The sequence below is a fragment of the Trachurus japonicus genome, unplaced genomic scaffold, assembly GCF_045865225.1.
Source record: "Trachurus japonicus isolate A0001 unplaced genomic scaffold, Traja_1.0 AP029864.1".
NCBI classification, from domain to species: Eukaryota; Metazoa; Chordata; class Actinopteri; order Carangiformes; family Carangidae; genus Trachurus; species Trachurus japonicus.
In genome coordinates this window covers 1-15,900 of record NW_028219997.1, presented here as the reverse complement: position 1 = coordinate 15,900, position 15,900 = coordinate 1, and the positions used below count along the sequence as shown (strand labels likewise).

Genomic DNA, 15,900 nt, shown 5'->3' with positions numbered 1-15,900 from the left:
AGCTGCTTTCAGCATTCACACGCATTTTCTGCAGGAAATGCTATCTTTTTCTAGTTCTTACTTCTTCTTCCCTTTTTCTGCGTTTAACTCCTTCTTCATACTTTGTGCTATTTCAACAATTCATATATCAAAACGTGCAGCTTTTTCAGGACATTTATGCTATTATTTTTCTCTTTCATACTATTTATACTTTTTAAAATATTTAACTTTTTGTGCAATTTTTCTCTCATAGGAAATACATTGAAACAGTCTTCAAACTCTTCAAATCTTCTGCTTCATTCAGCCTCTAATAGCTTCAGCATACTTTCAGCTACAGACTTCATTCAACTTTTAAACTGTTCACAAACCTTTCAACTATTCAGCTGTATCTCAGCTTATTGATATCTTCAACAGTTTCAGATATATGTATAGTTTTAAAATCATTAAAATTTCTGACAAAATTCAGATTTAACATGAAAGTCAATGGGACGGAATGTTCGGACGTTGGCAGTTGGTAGAGTGACAGAGGGTCTAAAAATCCTCTCACATTTTTCTCTCTATCCTGTCAGTACGGCCACAGATTACACTCTACACACATAATTTCGGGCATGCTTGTAGACAAGCTCATCCTTGATTTCTTCATGTGCTCAAAAAACCAGAGAGACTTACACAATTTAAACTGGGAGCCTCCGAGTGCAGCCATTTCCCTCTCTCCTCTCATTGACTCCCATTCAAAAGTAGGCGCTGATTTTCTAAACGTCCCAAAGTTTCCAACCTGCGACCCAATCAACAATTTTTACTCTAGAAACACCAAAGTGACATGGACGCGTTCAGCAAGGTCTTATGGTTCGGAAAATGTAAACCTTTTGCTCGTACTAAGTACAGATTTGTCGTACATTAGATCTGTTTGAGGGTGTCACAGAGCAGTTAAAGCCTATGGTTAAAGCTGCCACCATGCCTTAAAGCCACCAGCCAACAGTTACATGGTAACCTCAACATGGCAACCTCACCATGGTAACCTCACCACGGCAACGTCACCATGGCAACGCACACAAATTCTCTCTGTTTGACTGTCTGTCGGTCATACACACACACACACACACACACAAATGGACACACACTAACTACCACACACACACACACACACACACACATCCAACACACACACACACACACACACACACACAAATGGACACACACTCACCATACACACACATCCAACACACACACACACACAAATGGACACACACTCACCATGCATACACATCCAACACACACACACAAATGGACACACACTAACTACTACACACACACACACACACACACACACACACCATACACACACATCCAACACACACACACACACACACACACACACACAAATGGACACACACACACACACACAAATGGACACACACTCACCATACACACATCCAACACACACACACACAAATGGACACACACTAACTACCACACACACACAAACACACACACACACACACACCCAACAAACATACAACCACTTACCAAACACATACACAATTTACACATTTACACACAAACAGACACACATGCACACACAACAAACACACACACAAATGGACACACACTAACCATACACAAACAGACACACACGTCCAACACACACACATTTCATACAGTTGTCAGGTCAGAACTTTTTGTATATCTTCCTCACTCACACACACACACACACACACACACACACTTTTGTATATCTTCCTCACTCTCTCACACACACACACACACGCACACACACACACACACACACACACACACACACACACACACACACACACACACACACACACACACACACACACACACACAGTTTTCCTACAGTTGTCTGACTGTTTTGTATGTACCTCTCTATCTTCCTGTTGTAGTTAATGGACTCGTTGCTGTTAATTTTGTTCTTTAGCTATTTAAACTGAAAATACACATTTCCCCATTTTGGTCATGTTGAACACATTGTTTTACACGTATCCTAAACTACTGAGGCTCTTCTCAACCATTTCACACCATTAAATCCGCTGTTTACATGTTCTACTCCTCAGCTAATGCTCGATCTATATTCTTCAACAATGTTCTTCTGCAGTCAGTTTACAATGTATTTCAGTAGGCATTAACTTTTTTCCTAATTCAGGAATTTTTCAAACTCTTCTTTGACAATTCAAGTAATTTCCAGCCATTTCATACAAAGTCTCACATCTTCTACTTTTAAATATATTCTCAGCCATTGCTTCGGCTATGTTAGTGCTGGTTCATCAGTTGTCCTTCCTGTCAGGTTAGCTGCAGATTTCAACTATTTAACCATTACATTTAAACATGCAGAATTTCAATGTTTTCTTCTCCCTTTAGCATTTCTACTGCTTTTTACCTTTAAAAAGGCATTCATCTCACACTACAAGTTACATGTTTCAGCTTTTTCCCTCCTAGGGATGAATAAAGTATTCATCTACTCTCTACTCTACTCTAGCATTAGTCTTTTCAACATTGCTTTAGCAGTTTCTTCAGCTAATTTAGCGTTGATTCAACAATTTCTTCAGCTCATTCAGCATTGCTTCAGCAACAGCGTTCAGCTGCTTTCAGCATTCACACGCATTTTCTGCAGGAAATGCTATCTTTTTCTAGTTATTCTTACTTCTTCCACCCTTTTTCTGCGTTTAACTCCTTCTTCATACTTTGTGCTATTTCAACAATTCATATATCAAAACGTGCAGCTTTTTCAGGACATTTATGCTATTATTTTTCTCTTTCATACTATTTATACTTTTTAAAATATTTAACTTTTTGTGCAATTTTTCTCTCATAGGAAATACATTGAAACAGTCTTCAAACTCTTCAAATCTTCTGCTTCATTCAGCCTCTAATAGCTTCAGCATACTTTCAGCTACAGACTTCATTCAACTTTTAAACTGTTCACAAACCTTTCAACTATTCAGCTATATCTCAGCTTATTGATATCTTCAACAGTTTCAGATATATGTATAGTTTTAAAATCATTAAAATTTCTGACAAAATTCAGATTTAACATGAAAGTCAATGGGACGGAATGTTCGGACGTTGGCAGTTGGTAGAGTGACAGAGGGTCTAAAAATCCTCTCACATTTTTCTCTCTATCCTGTCAGCACGGCCACAGATTACACTCTACACACATAATTTCGGGCGTGCTTGTGGACAAGCTCATCCTCGATCTCTTCATGTGCTCAAAAAACCAGAGAGACAAACACAATTTAAACTGGGAGCCTCTGAGTGCAGCCATTTCCCTCTCTCCTCTCATTGACTCCCATTCAAAAGTAGTCGCTGATTTTCTAAACGTCCCAAAGTTTCCAACCTGCGACACAATCAACAATTTTTACTCTAGAAACACCAAAGTGACACGGACGCGTTCAGCAAGGTCTTATGGTTCGGAAAATGTAAACCTTTTGCTCGTACTAAGTACAGATTTGTCGTACATTAGATCTGTTTGAGGGTGTCACAGAGCAGTTAAAGCCTATGGTTAAAGCTGCCACCATGCTGTGGCATGGTCTGTCTGTCTGTCTGTCTCTCTCTATCTATCTATCTATCTATCTATCTATCTATCTATCTATCTATCTATCTATCTATCTATCTATCTATCTATCTATCTATCTATCTATCTATCTATCTATCTATCTATCTATCTATCTATCTGTGGGTGTGTGTCACCCTCTCTATCTGTCTCTCTCTCTTTGTCCGTCTGTCTGTCTGTCTGTCTGTCTGTCTGTCTATCTATCTATCTATCTATCTATCTATCTATCTATCTATCTATCTATCTATCTATCTATCTATCTATCTGTCTATCTATCTATCTATCTATCTATCTATCTATCTATCTATCTATCTATCTATCTATCTATCTATCTATCTATCTATCTATCTATCTAATTATTATTCTTACTTCTTCCGCTCTTTTTCAGGATCTAACTCCTCCTTCATACTTTGTGCTATTTCAACAATTCATATATCTATCACACACATTCTCTCTCAGTCTGTCAGTGTCACACACACACACACACACACACACACACACCGATGGACACACACTAACTACCACACACACACACACACACATACACAAAAATGGACACACACTCACCATACACACACATCCAACACACACACACACAAATGGACACACACACTCACCATGCACACAAATCCAACACACACACACAAATGGACACACACTAACTACCACACACACACACACACACACACACACACACACGGACACACACTCACACACAAATGGACACACACTCACCATACACACACACACACACACACACACACACACACGGACACACACTAACTACCACACACACACACACACACACACACACACACACACGGACACACACTAACTACCACACACACACACACACACACACACTTTTCCTACAGTTGTCTGACTGTTTTGTGTACCTCTCTATCTTCCTGTTGTAGTTAATGGACTCGTTGCTGTTAATTTTGTTCTTTAGCTATTTAAACTGAAAATACACATTTCCCCATTTTGGTCATGTTGAACACATTGTTTTACACGTATCCTAAACTACTGAGGCTCTTCTCAACCATTTCACACCATTAAACCCGCTGTTTACATGTTCTACTCCTCAGCTAATGCTAATGATCTATATTCTTCAACAATGTTCTTCTGCTGTCAGTTTACAATGTATTTCAGTAGGCATTAACTTTTTTCCAAATTCAGGAATTTTTCAAACTCTTCTTTGACAATTCAAGTAATTTCCAGCCATTTCATACAAAGTCTCACATCTTCTACTTTTAAATATATTCTCAGCCATTGCTTCAGCTATGTTAGTGCTGGTTCATCAGTTGTCCTTCCTGTCAGGTTAGCTACAGATTTCAACTATTTAACCATTACATTTAAACATGCAGAATTTCAATGTTTTCTTCTCCCTTTAGCATTTCTACTGCTTTTTACCTTTAAAAAGGCATTCATCTCACACTACAAGTTATATGTTTCAGCTTTTTCCCTCCTAGGGATGAATAAAGTATTCCTCTACTCTCTACTCTACTCTACTCTAGCATTAGTCTTTTCAACATTGCTTTAGCAGTTTCGTCAACTAATTTAGCATTGATTCAACAATTTCTTCAGCTCATTCAGCATTGCTTCAGCAACAGCGTACAGCTGCTTTCAGCATTCACACGCATTTTCTGCAGGAAATGCTATCTTTTTCTAGTTATTTTTCCACTTCCGGCCAACTTTCGGTTCGCTACTAGTCCTGCAACTCGAAGAGTTGCAGGACAAATTATATATCAAAATGTGCGTCCTGATCGGGATCGGTGTGCTATTACTTTTCTCAACAGTGTACGAATTATTCGCGACGTAAGTCGCGATTTACTGCGCAAAATTTTTGCATGTAAGTCAATGGGACGGGCGGGAAAAAAAGAGCGAAAAAGACCAATCATTGGAGTTTAACAAAAGTCTACTGCTCAGGCATACTTTCACCTAGAGACTCCATTTAAACTTTAAACAGTAGACACAAGTCTTGTGTATTGTCGTATTACTCCACGTTTTGATAGGTCATATAGTTTTTGATCAATCCCTGATCAATGACCATGATCATTTTTGGAGAAATTATGAGTTTATAATGGGTGTGTATTGCATAGAATGTTCGTGTCAGAGTGCGTGACATCATCAGTTAGAGTGGGAGAGAGTGAAGAAACATTCTGTATTTTTTCTGGATAAACTGTGAGCACGGCCACAATTTACACTCTACAGACATAATTTTTTCAGAATTTGTAAGACAAACTTGTTATCTCTCATGTCATGTGCTCAAAATATCAGAGAGACTTACAGAACTTACAGAATCAGCCTCTGAGTGCGGCCACGTCTGTCCCTGCTCCTCATTGAGTCCAATACAAATATTTTCTGAGAGGAGCAGAACGGCCTAATGTTTTAAAACTGCCAGCGTCGCCAAAATATTTACTGTAGAAACACCAAATCGTACCGAAATTTTCAGTAAGTCCTTAGAGCAACGTTGATCTGTGTTTTGTTCTGATAGGAGTTACCGTTTTGTCATGCTAAGCCTAATTGTGAGACCGGTTTAGAGGCAGAAAATGGCTGTTTTTCTCCACGTTTCTGTCTGTCTCAGCCTGCGGGGGCCCCTATCGCCGTGGTAACCTCTTTGATCCTCAGGCCAGAGCTCGTTAACTTCATAAACAATCCACCTGGCGCTCGTTTAAATGTTTATAAACACAGACACAGCTAAATCAGACTGACACAGGATGCAGCTACTAACTAACTACAACACACACACAGACTCTAGAGCCAGCTTCATGTGATTACAGTTACACACACACACACACACACACACACACACACACACACACACACACACACACACACACACACACACACACACACAGGTAACCTAATGTGGTTACAGCTCCTCCATATCAGTGCTTATAGAAAGATGATCATGTCTGTCTGATCAGCTCTGTCTTGACCTTAAGATCGTGGGTTTGATTCCCATGTTGACAGAGATGGCACAACCCGCAGTAGCTCCCGTGGCCCATTCAAAATTTCCCGAGAGGAAATTTTCTAGTTTCTGTTACTAGCAGAGTTCATGTTGTTTTCTTCTGCAGCAGAGTGCGTTTTCTAAAGCAGTGGTTCTCACACACACACACACGCGCGCGCCGCGAGTAGCGAGAAGCGGAGCCCTTTGATGTTAACGACTGTGTCACACCGGAGCCACGTCGCTCCGGTTCACAGCAGCAGCGGCGCGGCGCGCGAGCCGCGAGCTATGGCCGCGAGCGAGCCTGTCAAGCCGGGCAGGAAGTCGCACAAAGAAACAGCGGAAGAATCCGGTTAATTTTCAAAATAAAACACATTCCGAAGCCGGTTTACCCCCCCCCCCCCCCTTTGGGAACCACTGTTCTAAAGGAACTTTCACTTATGTTTACACAGTGTTCAAAACAGTGTCTTAAATAACTGGAATAACTAATAAACAGCCCATGAAAAAAATATTTTTTCCAGCAGATATCTTTGTTACAACATGACTGAGCTAATTGGAGTAGTTTCATGTTGTGTCCGACAACGGGAGGGTTTTAACAGCTGACGTCCTGGTGTTAGCTTAGCTGCTGCTGTTAGCTGTCAGCAGCAGCTAAGCTAACGGCTACGATAGCCATGACTAGTTGCAGAGGCGTGCACACAGAAGTGGTGGTGTTTGTTCGGTAATTCGTTTTGTAGATTTAACAAACATCAGATTAGTCAGGGCGGTTTTGGCAGCCTGGAGCCTCCACATTTGGTGCCTACACCGGTGGCTAATGCTACCAGTTAGCCGCTAACGCTACCAGTTAGCCGCTCGCTAGAATGCTACTACGGGGTTGAAAGCCGGATAGCTCATGTGCTAAAGGCGATTAGCTTTTCTCTCTTTTCTTTCTAACCCTTTTCTCTGTAACACGTTAATGAAGCCATGTACCGGCTGAAACATCCTCCTCACCGTTGGTTAGAACAAGGAGAATAAGAAAAAAAAACCCTCCATGGTGACATGTCGAGACATGTCCAGGACTTCACATCCGTTAACGTTACACAGCCCCCCTCCCTCCCTCTCACCAGAGCCTGCCTCGTTTGAATCCCTGACACCAACAACGCCACAATAATAACAGAGAAATATCTTACCTGGTATTTTTTGCAGGATTTAAATTCACTCAAGCTCTCGCTAGGACCAGGTTCCAGCCGACTGTTTGTCCATTTATCCGTATCGTAAAAATAATCCACATGACCGGTCATTCTTGAACGACTGAAGTGCGTCGCGGCGGTTCCCGTTTCACAGCAGCAGTAACGGTTATTTTCAAATTTGGCGCCGGAAAGGCGCGCACAGCTGTCATTGGCCAAGAGCCATTATGTCAGTCAGATCAACCAATCATGTTCAAATGCTCACGATGAGACAGCCAATGGATTTTGTTTCATTGTGGTAACATTTTATTTTTTATTTTTATATCTAATAAAAAAAATAATTCCTGACCTGCAATCGGTTCACAGACCATTGCTAAGTAAAACACACCGTTGCTAGGGTCACCGCTCTGATCAGAGGACACAGAGGAGGAGAACTATGCAGGATATTTACTTTAATTGAATTTTTACCTTCAGCTTCGGACTAATTGTGATGTTAGATAAATTACTTAACTTGTTACAGGGGGGGGTTATAAATATACACATATACTATACTATATACTATATTTTTTTTGTGTGTGTGTGTGTGTGTGTGTGTGTGTGTGTGTGTGTGTGTGTGTATGTTGTATAAAATATAAACATTTAAAAAATATAGTGCCTTTTTGGCCTTGATCTCAATATATTTTTCAATATATACACATATATGATCCATGCATATATATGAAAATATATAAAACATTAAAAAAATATAGTGCCTTTTTGGCCTTGATTTCAATATATTTTTCAATATATACACATATATGATCCATGCATATATATATAAATATATAAAATATTTAAAAATATAGTGCCTTTTTGGTCTTTATTTCAATATATTTCTCAATATATACACATATATGATCCATGCATATATTGCAATATATTGGAAAATATAAAAATTAAATCCCATATATGGGAATATATTGCCTAATATATCACATGATATTTTCTAATATATTGCAATATATTTTTCTTTCGTAAGGGCAAGCCCAATTCCGGGTGTAGAAAGGGATCTTTCTGTCCTTGGTTCGTTCTTTCTTTCCTTTTTGCTTAGCTTGTGTCTACTGTCATTATTACAGGGTATAAAAGTATTGTTTTTGCTTTCTGAGTGGTGCTGGCCACAGTGCAGACAGGTTGACAGCAAGACTAGGCTATTTAAAAGAATAGAAAAGAAGTAGGCTATTTCATGAATGAGACAAAGAGCAGTCGGTGCTGTGAAAAAGTGAAAAAGCTTACAGCACCCGGTATTCCCAGGCGGTCTCCCATCCAAGTACTGACCGGGCCCGACCCTGCTTAGCTTCCGAGATCAGACGAGATCGGGCGTGTTCAGGGTGGTATGGCCGTAAGCGAGAGCTGAGGTGACAAATAGCCTCTATAAAGTTGATGATCATCAGCACCAAGCCCAATTCCGGGTGTAGAAAGGGATCTTTCTGTCTTTGGTTTGTTCTTTCTTTCCTTTTTGCTTAGCTTGTGTCTACTGTCATTATTACAGGGTTATAACATAAAAGTATTGTTTTTGCTTTCTGAGTTGTAGCTGGCCACAGTGCAGACAGGTTGACAGGCAAGACTAGGGCTATTTAAAAGAATAGAAAACAAGTAGTCTAATTTTCATGAATTGAGACAAAGAGCAGTCGGTGCTGTGAAAAAGTGAAAAAGGCTTAAAGCACCCGGTATTCCCAGGCGGTTCTCCCATCCCTAGTTCTGACCGGGCCAGACCATGCTTTAGCTTCCGAGATCAGACGAGATCGGGCGTGTTCAGGGTTGGTATGGCCGTTAGCGAGAGCTGAGGTGACAAAATAGCCTCCTCTATAAAACTGATGATCATCAGCACCAAGAAAACCCCCATTTTCGGTGTGTAGAAAGGGATCTTTCTGTCTTTGGTTTGTTCTTTCTTTCCTTTTTTCTTTGCTTGTGTCTACTGTTCATTATTACAGGGCCATAAAAGTATTGTTTTTTGCTTTCTGAGTGGTTGCTGGGCACAGTGCAGACAGGTTGACAGCAAGACTAGGCTATTTAAAAAGAAGTGAAAAGAAGTAAGGCTAATTTCATGGAATGAGACAAAGAGCAGTCGGTGCTGTGAAAAAGTGATAAAAGCTTACAGCACCCGGTATTCCCAGGCGGTCTCCCATCCATAGTTACTGACCGGGCTCCGACCTTTGCTTAGCTTCCGAGATCAGACGAGATTCGGGCGGTTGTTCAGGGTGGTATGGCCGTAAGCTGAGAGCTGAGGTGGACAAATAGCCTCTATAAAGTTGATGATTCATCAGCACCAAGCCCAATTCAGGGTGTAGAAAGGGATCTTTCTGGTCTTTGGTTTGTTTTTTCTTTCCTTTTTGCTTAGCTTGTTGTTCTACTGTCATTATTACAGGGTTATAACATTAAAGTATTGTTTTTGCTTTCTGAGTGGTGCTGGCCACAGTGCAGACAGGTGTGACAGCAAGACTAGGCTATTATAAAAAGAATAGAAAAGATAGTAGGCTATTTCATGAATGAGGACAAAGAGCAGTCGGTGCTAGTGAAAAAGTGAAAAAGCTTACAGCACCCGGTATTCCCAGGCGGTTCTCCCATCCAAGTACTGACCGGGACCGACCCTGCTTAGCTTCCGAGATCAGACGAGAATTGGGCGTGTTTAAGGGGGTAGGGCCGGCGTAAGCGAGAGCTGAGGTGTCAAAATAGCCTTCTATATACTTGATGATCATCAGCACCAATCCCAATTCCGGGTGTAGAAAGGGAATCTTTCTGTTCTTTGGTTTTGTTCTTTCTTTCCTTTTTGCTTAGCTTGTGTCTGCTGTCTTTATAACAGGGGGTTATAACATAAAAGTATTGTTTTTGCTTTCTGAGTGGTGCTGGCCACCTTAGTGCAGACAGGGTTGACAGCAAGACTAGGCTCATTTTAAAATGAATGGAAAAGAAGTAGGCTATTTCATATGAATGAGACTAAAGAGCAGTCTGTGTGCTGTGATGAAAAAGTGAAAATAGCTTACTGCACCCGGTATTCCCAGGCGGTCTCCCATTCCAAGTACTGACCGGGCCCGACCCTGCTTAGCTTCCGAGATTCAGACGAGATCGGGCGTTAGTTCAGGGTGGTATGGCCGGTAAAGCGAGAGCTGAGGTGACAAATAGCCTCTATAAAGTTGATGATCATCAGCACCAAGCCCAATTCCGGGTGGTAGAAAGGGATCTTTCTGTCTTTGGTTTGTTTCTGTTCTTTCCTTTTTGCGTAGCCTTGTGTCTACTGTCATTATTACCAGGGTTATAACATAAAAGTATTGTTTTTTGCTTTCTGATTGGTAGCTGGCCACAGTGCAGACAGGTTTGACAGCTAAGACTAGGCTATTTAAAAGAATAAAAAAGAAGGTGGCTTATTTCATGAATGAGACAAAGAGCAGTCGGTGCTGTGAAAAAGTGAAAAAGCTTACCAGCACCCGGTATTCCCAGGCGGTCTCCCATCCAAGTACTGACCGGGCCCGATCCTGCTTAGCTTCCGAGATCAGACATGATCGGGCGTGATTCAGGGTGGTATGGCCGTCAAGCGAGAGCTGAGGTGACAAATAGCCTCTATAAACTTGATGATCATCAGCACCAAGCCCAATTCCGGGTGTTGTAGAAAAGGGATCTTTCTGTCTTTGGTTTTTGTTTCTGTCTTTCCTTTTTTTTCTTAGCTTGTGTCTACTGTCATTATTACAGTGCATGAAAGTTTTGTTTTTGCTTTCTGAGTGGTGCTGGCCTCAAGTGCAGAAGGGTTGACAGCAAGGTCTAGGCTATTTTAAAAAATAGAAAGAAAGTAGGCGATTTCATGAATGAGACAAAGAGCAGTCGGTGCTGTGAAAAAGTGAAAAAGCATACAGCACCCGGTATGCCCAGGCGGTCTCCCATCCAAGTTCTGACCAGGACCGACCCTGCTTAGCTTCCGAGAATCAGAAGAGTTTCGGGGCGGTGTTTCAGGGTAGGAATGGCCTGTAAGCGAGAGCTGAGGTGACAAAATAGCCTCTATTAACTTGATGATCATCAGCACCAGGCCCAATTGCCGGGTTGTGTAGAAAGGGATCTTTCTGTCTTTGGTTTGTTCTTTCTTTCCTTTTTGCTTTGCTTGTGTCTACTGTCATTATTACTGGGGTTATAACATATAAGTATTGTTTTTGCTTTCATGATTGGTGCTGGCCACAGTGCAGACAGGTTGACAGCAAGGACTAGGCTATTTAAAAGAATCGAAAAGAAGTAGGCTTATTCATGAATGTGACCAAAGGAGCTGTCGGTGCTGTGAAAAAGTGTAAAAGCTTACAGCACCCGGTATTCCCAGAGGCGGTCTCCCATCCAAGTACTGACCGGGCCCGACCCTGCTTAGCTTCCGAGATCAGACGAGATCGGGCTGTGTTCAGGGTGGTATGGCCGTAAGCAAGAGCTGTAGTGGTGACAAATAGCCTCTATAAAGATGATTGATCATCAGCACCAAGCCCAATTCCGGGGGTAGAAAGGGATCTTTCTGTCTTTGGTTTGTTCTTTCTTTCCTTTTTGCTTAGCTTGGGTCTTCCTGTCATTATTACAGGGTTATAACATAAAAGTATTGTTTTTGCTTTCTGAGTGGTGCTTGGCCACAGTGCAGACAGTGTTTTTGACAGCAAGACTAGGCTCTATAAAAAGAATCGTTAAAGTAGTAGGCTATTTCATGAATGAGACAAAGAGCAGTCGGTGCTGTGAAAAAGTGAAAAAAGCTTACAGCACCTGGTATTACCAGGCGGTCTCCCATCCAAGTACTAACCAGGCCCGACCCTGCTTAGCTTCCGAGATCAGACGAGATCAGGCTAGGTGTAAGGGTGGTATGGCCGTAAGCGGGAGAGCTTTGGGGTGACAAATTTGCCTCTAATAAAGTTGATGATCTTCAGCACCAAGCCCAATTCCGGGTTGTAGAAAGGGATCTTTCTGGTCTTTGGTTTGTTCTTTCTTTCCTTTTTGCTTAGCTTGTTGTCTACTTTCAGTATTACAGGGTTATAAATAAAAGTATTGTTTTTGCTTTCTGAGTGGTGCTGGCCACAGTGCAGACAGGTTGACAGCAAGACTAGGCTATTTAAAAGATTAGAAATGAAGTGGGCTAATTTCATGAATGAGGACAAAGAGCAGTCGGGCCTGCTGTGAAAAAGTGAAAAAGCTTACAGCACACGGTTTTACCAGGCGGTATTCCCATCCATGTACTGTCCGGGCCCGACCCTGCTTAGCTTCCGTGATCAGACGAGATCGGGCGTGTTTCAGGGTGGTTATGGCCGGTAAGCGAGAGCCCTGAGGTGACAAAATAGCCTCTATAAACTTGATTGATCATCAGCACCAAGCCCAATTCCGGGTGTAGGAAAGGGATCTTTCTGTCTTTGGTTTGTTCTTTTCTTTCCTTTTTTTCTTAGCTTGTGCTCGACTGTCATTTATTACAGGGTTATAACATAAAAGTATGGTTTTTGCTTTCTGAGTGGTGCTGGCCACCAGTGCAGACTGGTTGACAAGCTAGACTAGGCTATTTATAAGAATAGAAAAGAAGTAGGCTATTTCATGAATGAGAGACAAAGAGCAGTCGTGGTGCTGTGGAAAAAGTGAAAAAAAGCTTACAGCACCCGGTATTCCAGGGCGGTTTCTCATCCATGTACTGACCGGGCCTGGACCCTGCTTAGCTTCCGAGTTCAGACGGAGTATCGGGCGTGTTCAGGGTGAGTATGGCCGTGGTAAGCGAGAGCTGAGGTGACAAATAGCCTATATAAACTTGATGATCAATCAGCACCAAGCCCAATTCCGGGTGTTAGGAAAGGGAATATTTAAGTCTTTGGTTTGTTCTTTCTTTCCTTTTTTCTTTAGCTTGTGTCTACCCTGTGTACTATTTATTACAGGGACATGTAAAAAGTACGTGTATTTTGCTTTCCTGAGTGGTGCTGGCCACAGTGCAGACAGGTCGACAGCATGCAAGGACTAGGCTATTTAAAAGAATAGAAAAGAAGTAGGCTATTTCATGAATGAAGAAAAAGAGCAGACGGTGCTGTGAAAAAAGTGAAAAAGCTTACAGCACCCGGTTTTTCCCAGGCGGTTTCTCCCATTCCAATTACTGACCGGGCCCGACCCTTGCTTTAGGCTTCCGAGATCAGACGATGAACGGGCGCGCATGTTCAGGGTTGTGGTATGGCCGTAAGCGAGAGCTGAGGTGACAACTAGCCTCTATAAAGTTGATGATCATCAGCACCAAGCCCCAATCCGGGTGTAGAATGGGATCTTTCTGTCTTTGGTTTGTTCTTTCTTTCCTTTTTTGCTTAGCTTGTGTCTACTGTCATTATTAAAGGGTTATAACATTAAAAGTATTGTTTTTGCTTTCTGAGTGGTGCTGGCCACAGTGCAGACAGGTTGACAGCAAGACTAGGCTATTTAAAAGAATAGAAAAGAAGTAAGCTTTTTCATGTCGAATGAGGACAAAGAGCAGTCGGTGCTGTGAAAAAAGTGAAAAAGCTTACAGCACCCGGTATTCCCAGGCGTGGTTCTCCCATCCAAGTACTGACCGGGCCCCGACCCTGCTTAGCTTCCGAGATCAGACGATGATCGGGCGTGTTTAGGGTGGTATGGCCCGTAAGCAAAGAGATGAGGGGTGACAAATAGGCCTTTATAATGTTGATGATTTCATCAGCACCAAGCCCTATTCCGGGTGTAGAAAGGGATCTTTCTGTCTTTTGTTTGTTCTTTCTTTCCTTTTGGCTTAGCTTCCTGTGTCTACTGTTCATTATTACAGGGTTATAACATAAAAGTTATTTGTTTTTTGCTTTCTGAGTGGTGCTGGCACCACAGTGCATGCTGACAGGTTGACAGCAAAGGACTAGGCTATTTTAAAAGAATCGTAAAGAAGGTGGATATTTCAATGAATGAGACAAAGAGCTGGCGGTGCTGTGGAAAATAAGTGAAAAAGCTTTACTGCACCCGGTATTCCCTGGCACGGTCTCCCATGCCAAGGAAGCTGCCCGGGACCGACACTGATTAGCTTACGAGTGAAGACGAGATCGGGCGTGTACAGGGTGGTATGGCCTGTTGATGCGAGAGCTGGGATGACATATTGCCTCTATAAAAGTTGATGATCATCAGCACCAAAGCCCAATTCCGGGTGTAGTAAGGGATCTTTATGTCTTTGGTTTGTTCTTTCTTTCCTTTTTGCTTAGCTTGTGTCTACTGTCATTATTACAGGGTTATAACATAAAAGTATTGTTTTTTGCTTTCTGAGTGGTGCTGGCCACAGTGCAGACAGGTTGACAGCAAGACTAGGCTATTTAAAGAAATAGAAAAGAAGTAGGCTATTTCATGAATGAGAGAAAGAGCAGTCGGTGCTGTGAAAAAGTTGAAAAAAGCTTACAGCCACCCGGTTATTCCCAGGCGGTCTCCCATCCAAGTACTGAGGGGCCCGACCCTGCTTAGCTTCCGAGATCAGACGAGATCGGGCGTGTTCAGGGTGGTATGGCCGTAAGCGAGAGCTGAGGTGACAAATAGCCTCTATAAACTTGATGATCATCAGCACCAAGCCCAATTCCGGGTGTAGAAAGGGATCTTTCTGTCTTTGGTTTGTTCTTTCTTTCCTTTTTGCTTAGCTTGTGTCTACTGTCATTATTACAGGGTTATAACATAAAAGTATTGTTTTTGCTTTCTGAGTGGTGCTGGCCACAGTGCAGACAGGTTGACAGCAAGACTAGGCTATTTAAAAGAATAGAAAAGAAGTAGGCTATTTCATGAATGAGACAAAGAGCAGTCGGTGCTGTGAAAAAGTGAAAAAGCTTACAGCACCCGGTATTCCCAGGCGGTCTCCCATCCAAGTACTGACCGGGCCCGACCCTGCTTAGCTTCCGAGATCAGACGAGATCGGGCGTGTTCAGGGTGGTATGGCCGTAAGCGAGAGCTGAGGTGACAAATAGCCTCTATAAACTTGATGATCATCAGCACCAAGCCCAATTCCGGGTGTAGAAAGGGATCTTTCTGTCTTTGGTTTGTTCTTTCTTTCCTTTTTGCTTAGCTTGTGTCTACTGTCATTATTACAGGGTTATAACATAAAAGTATTGTTTTTGCTTTCTGAGTGGTGCTGGCCACAGTGCAGACAGGTTGACAGCAAGACTAGGCTATTTAAAAGAATAGAAAAGAAGTAGGCTATTTCATGAATGAGACAAAGAGCAGTCGGTGCTGTGAAAAAGTGAAAAAGCTTA

General features: G+C 42.0%; 2 non-coding genes and 4 pseudogenes across 2 annotated transcripts; all 6 read right to left on the bottom strand.

Moving 5' to 3' along the window:
* Positions 1–8,928: 8,928 nt before the first annotated feature.
* Positions 8,929–9,047, bottom strand: LOC146960888 (5S ribosomal RNA). The gene has a single exon (XR_015035350.1). It is a non-coding gene; the product is annotated as a 5S ribosomal RNA (ribosomal RNA).
* A 2,065-nt stretch (positions 9,048–11,112) lies between these two features.
* LOC146960887 (5S ribosomal RNA) lies at positions 11,113–11,232 on the bottom strand (annotated as a pseudogene).
* A 742-nt stretch (positions 11,233–11,974) lies between these two features.
* On the bottom strand, positions 11,975–12,096 carry LOC146960886 (5S ribosomal RNA; annotated as a pseudogene).
* A 313-nt stretch (positions 12,097–12,409) lies between these two features.
* Positions 12,410–12,530, bottom strand: LOC146960885 (5S ribosomal RNA; annotated as a pseudogene).
* Positions 12,531–15,055: 2,525 nt separating this feature from the next.
* Positions 15,056–15,175, bottom strand: LOC146960884 (5S ribosomal RNA; annotated as a pseudogene).
* Positions 15,176–15,475: 300 nt separating this feature from the next.
* Positions 15,476–15,594, bottom strand: LOC146960883 (5S ribosomal RNA). Its single transcript, XR_015035349.1, has one exon. It is a non-coding gene; the product is annotated as a 5S ribosomal RNA (ribosomal RNA).
* Positions 15,595–15,900: the final 306 nt, after the last annotated feature.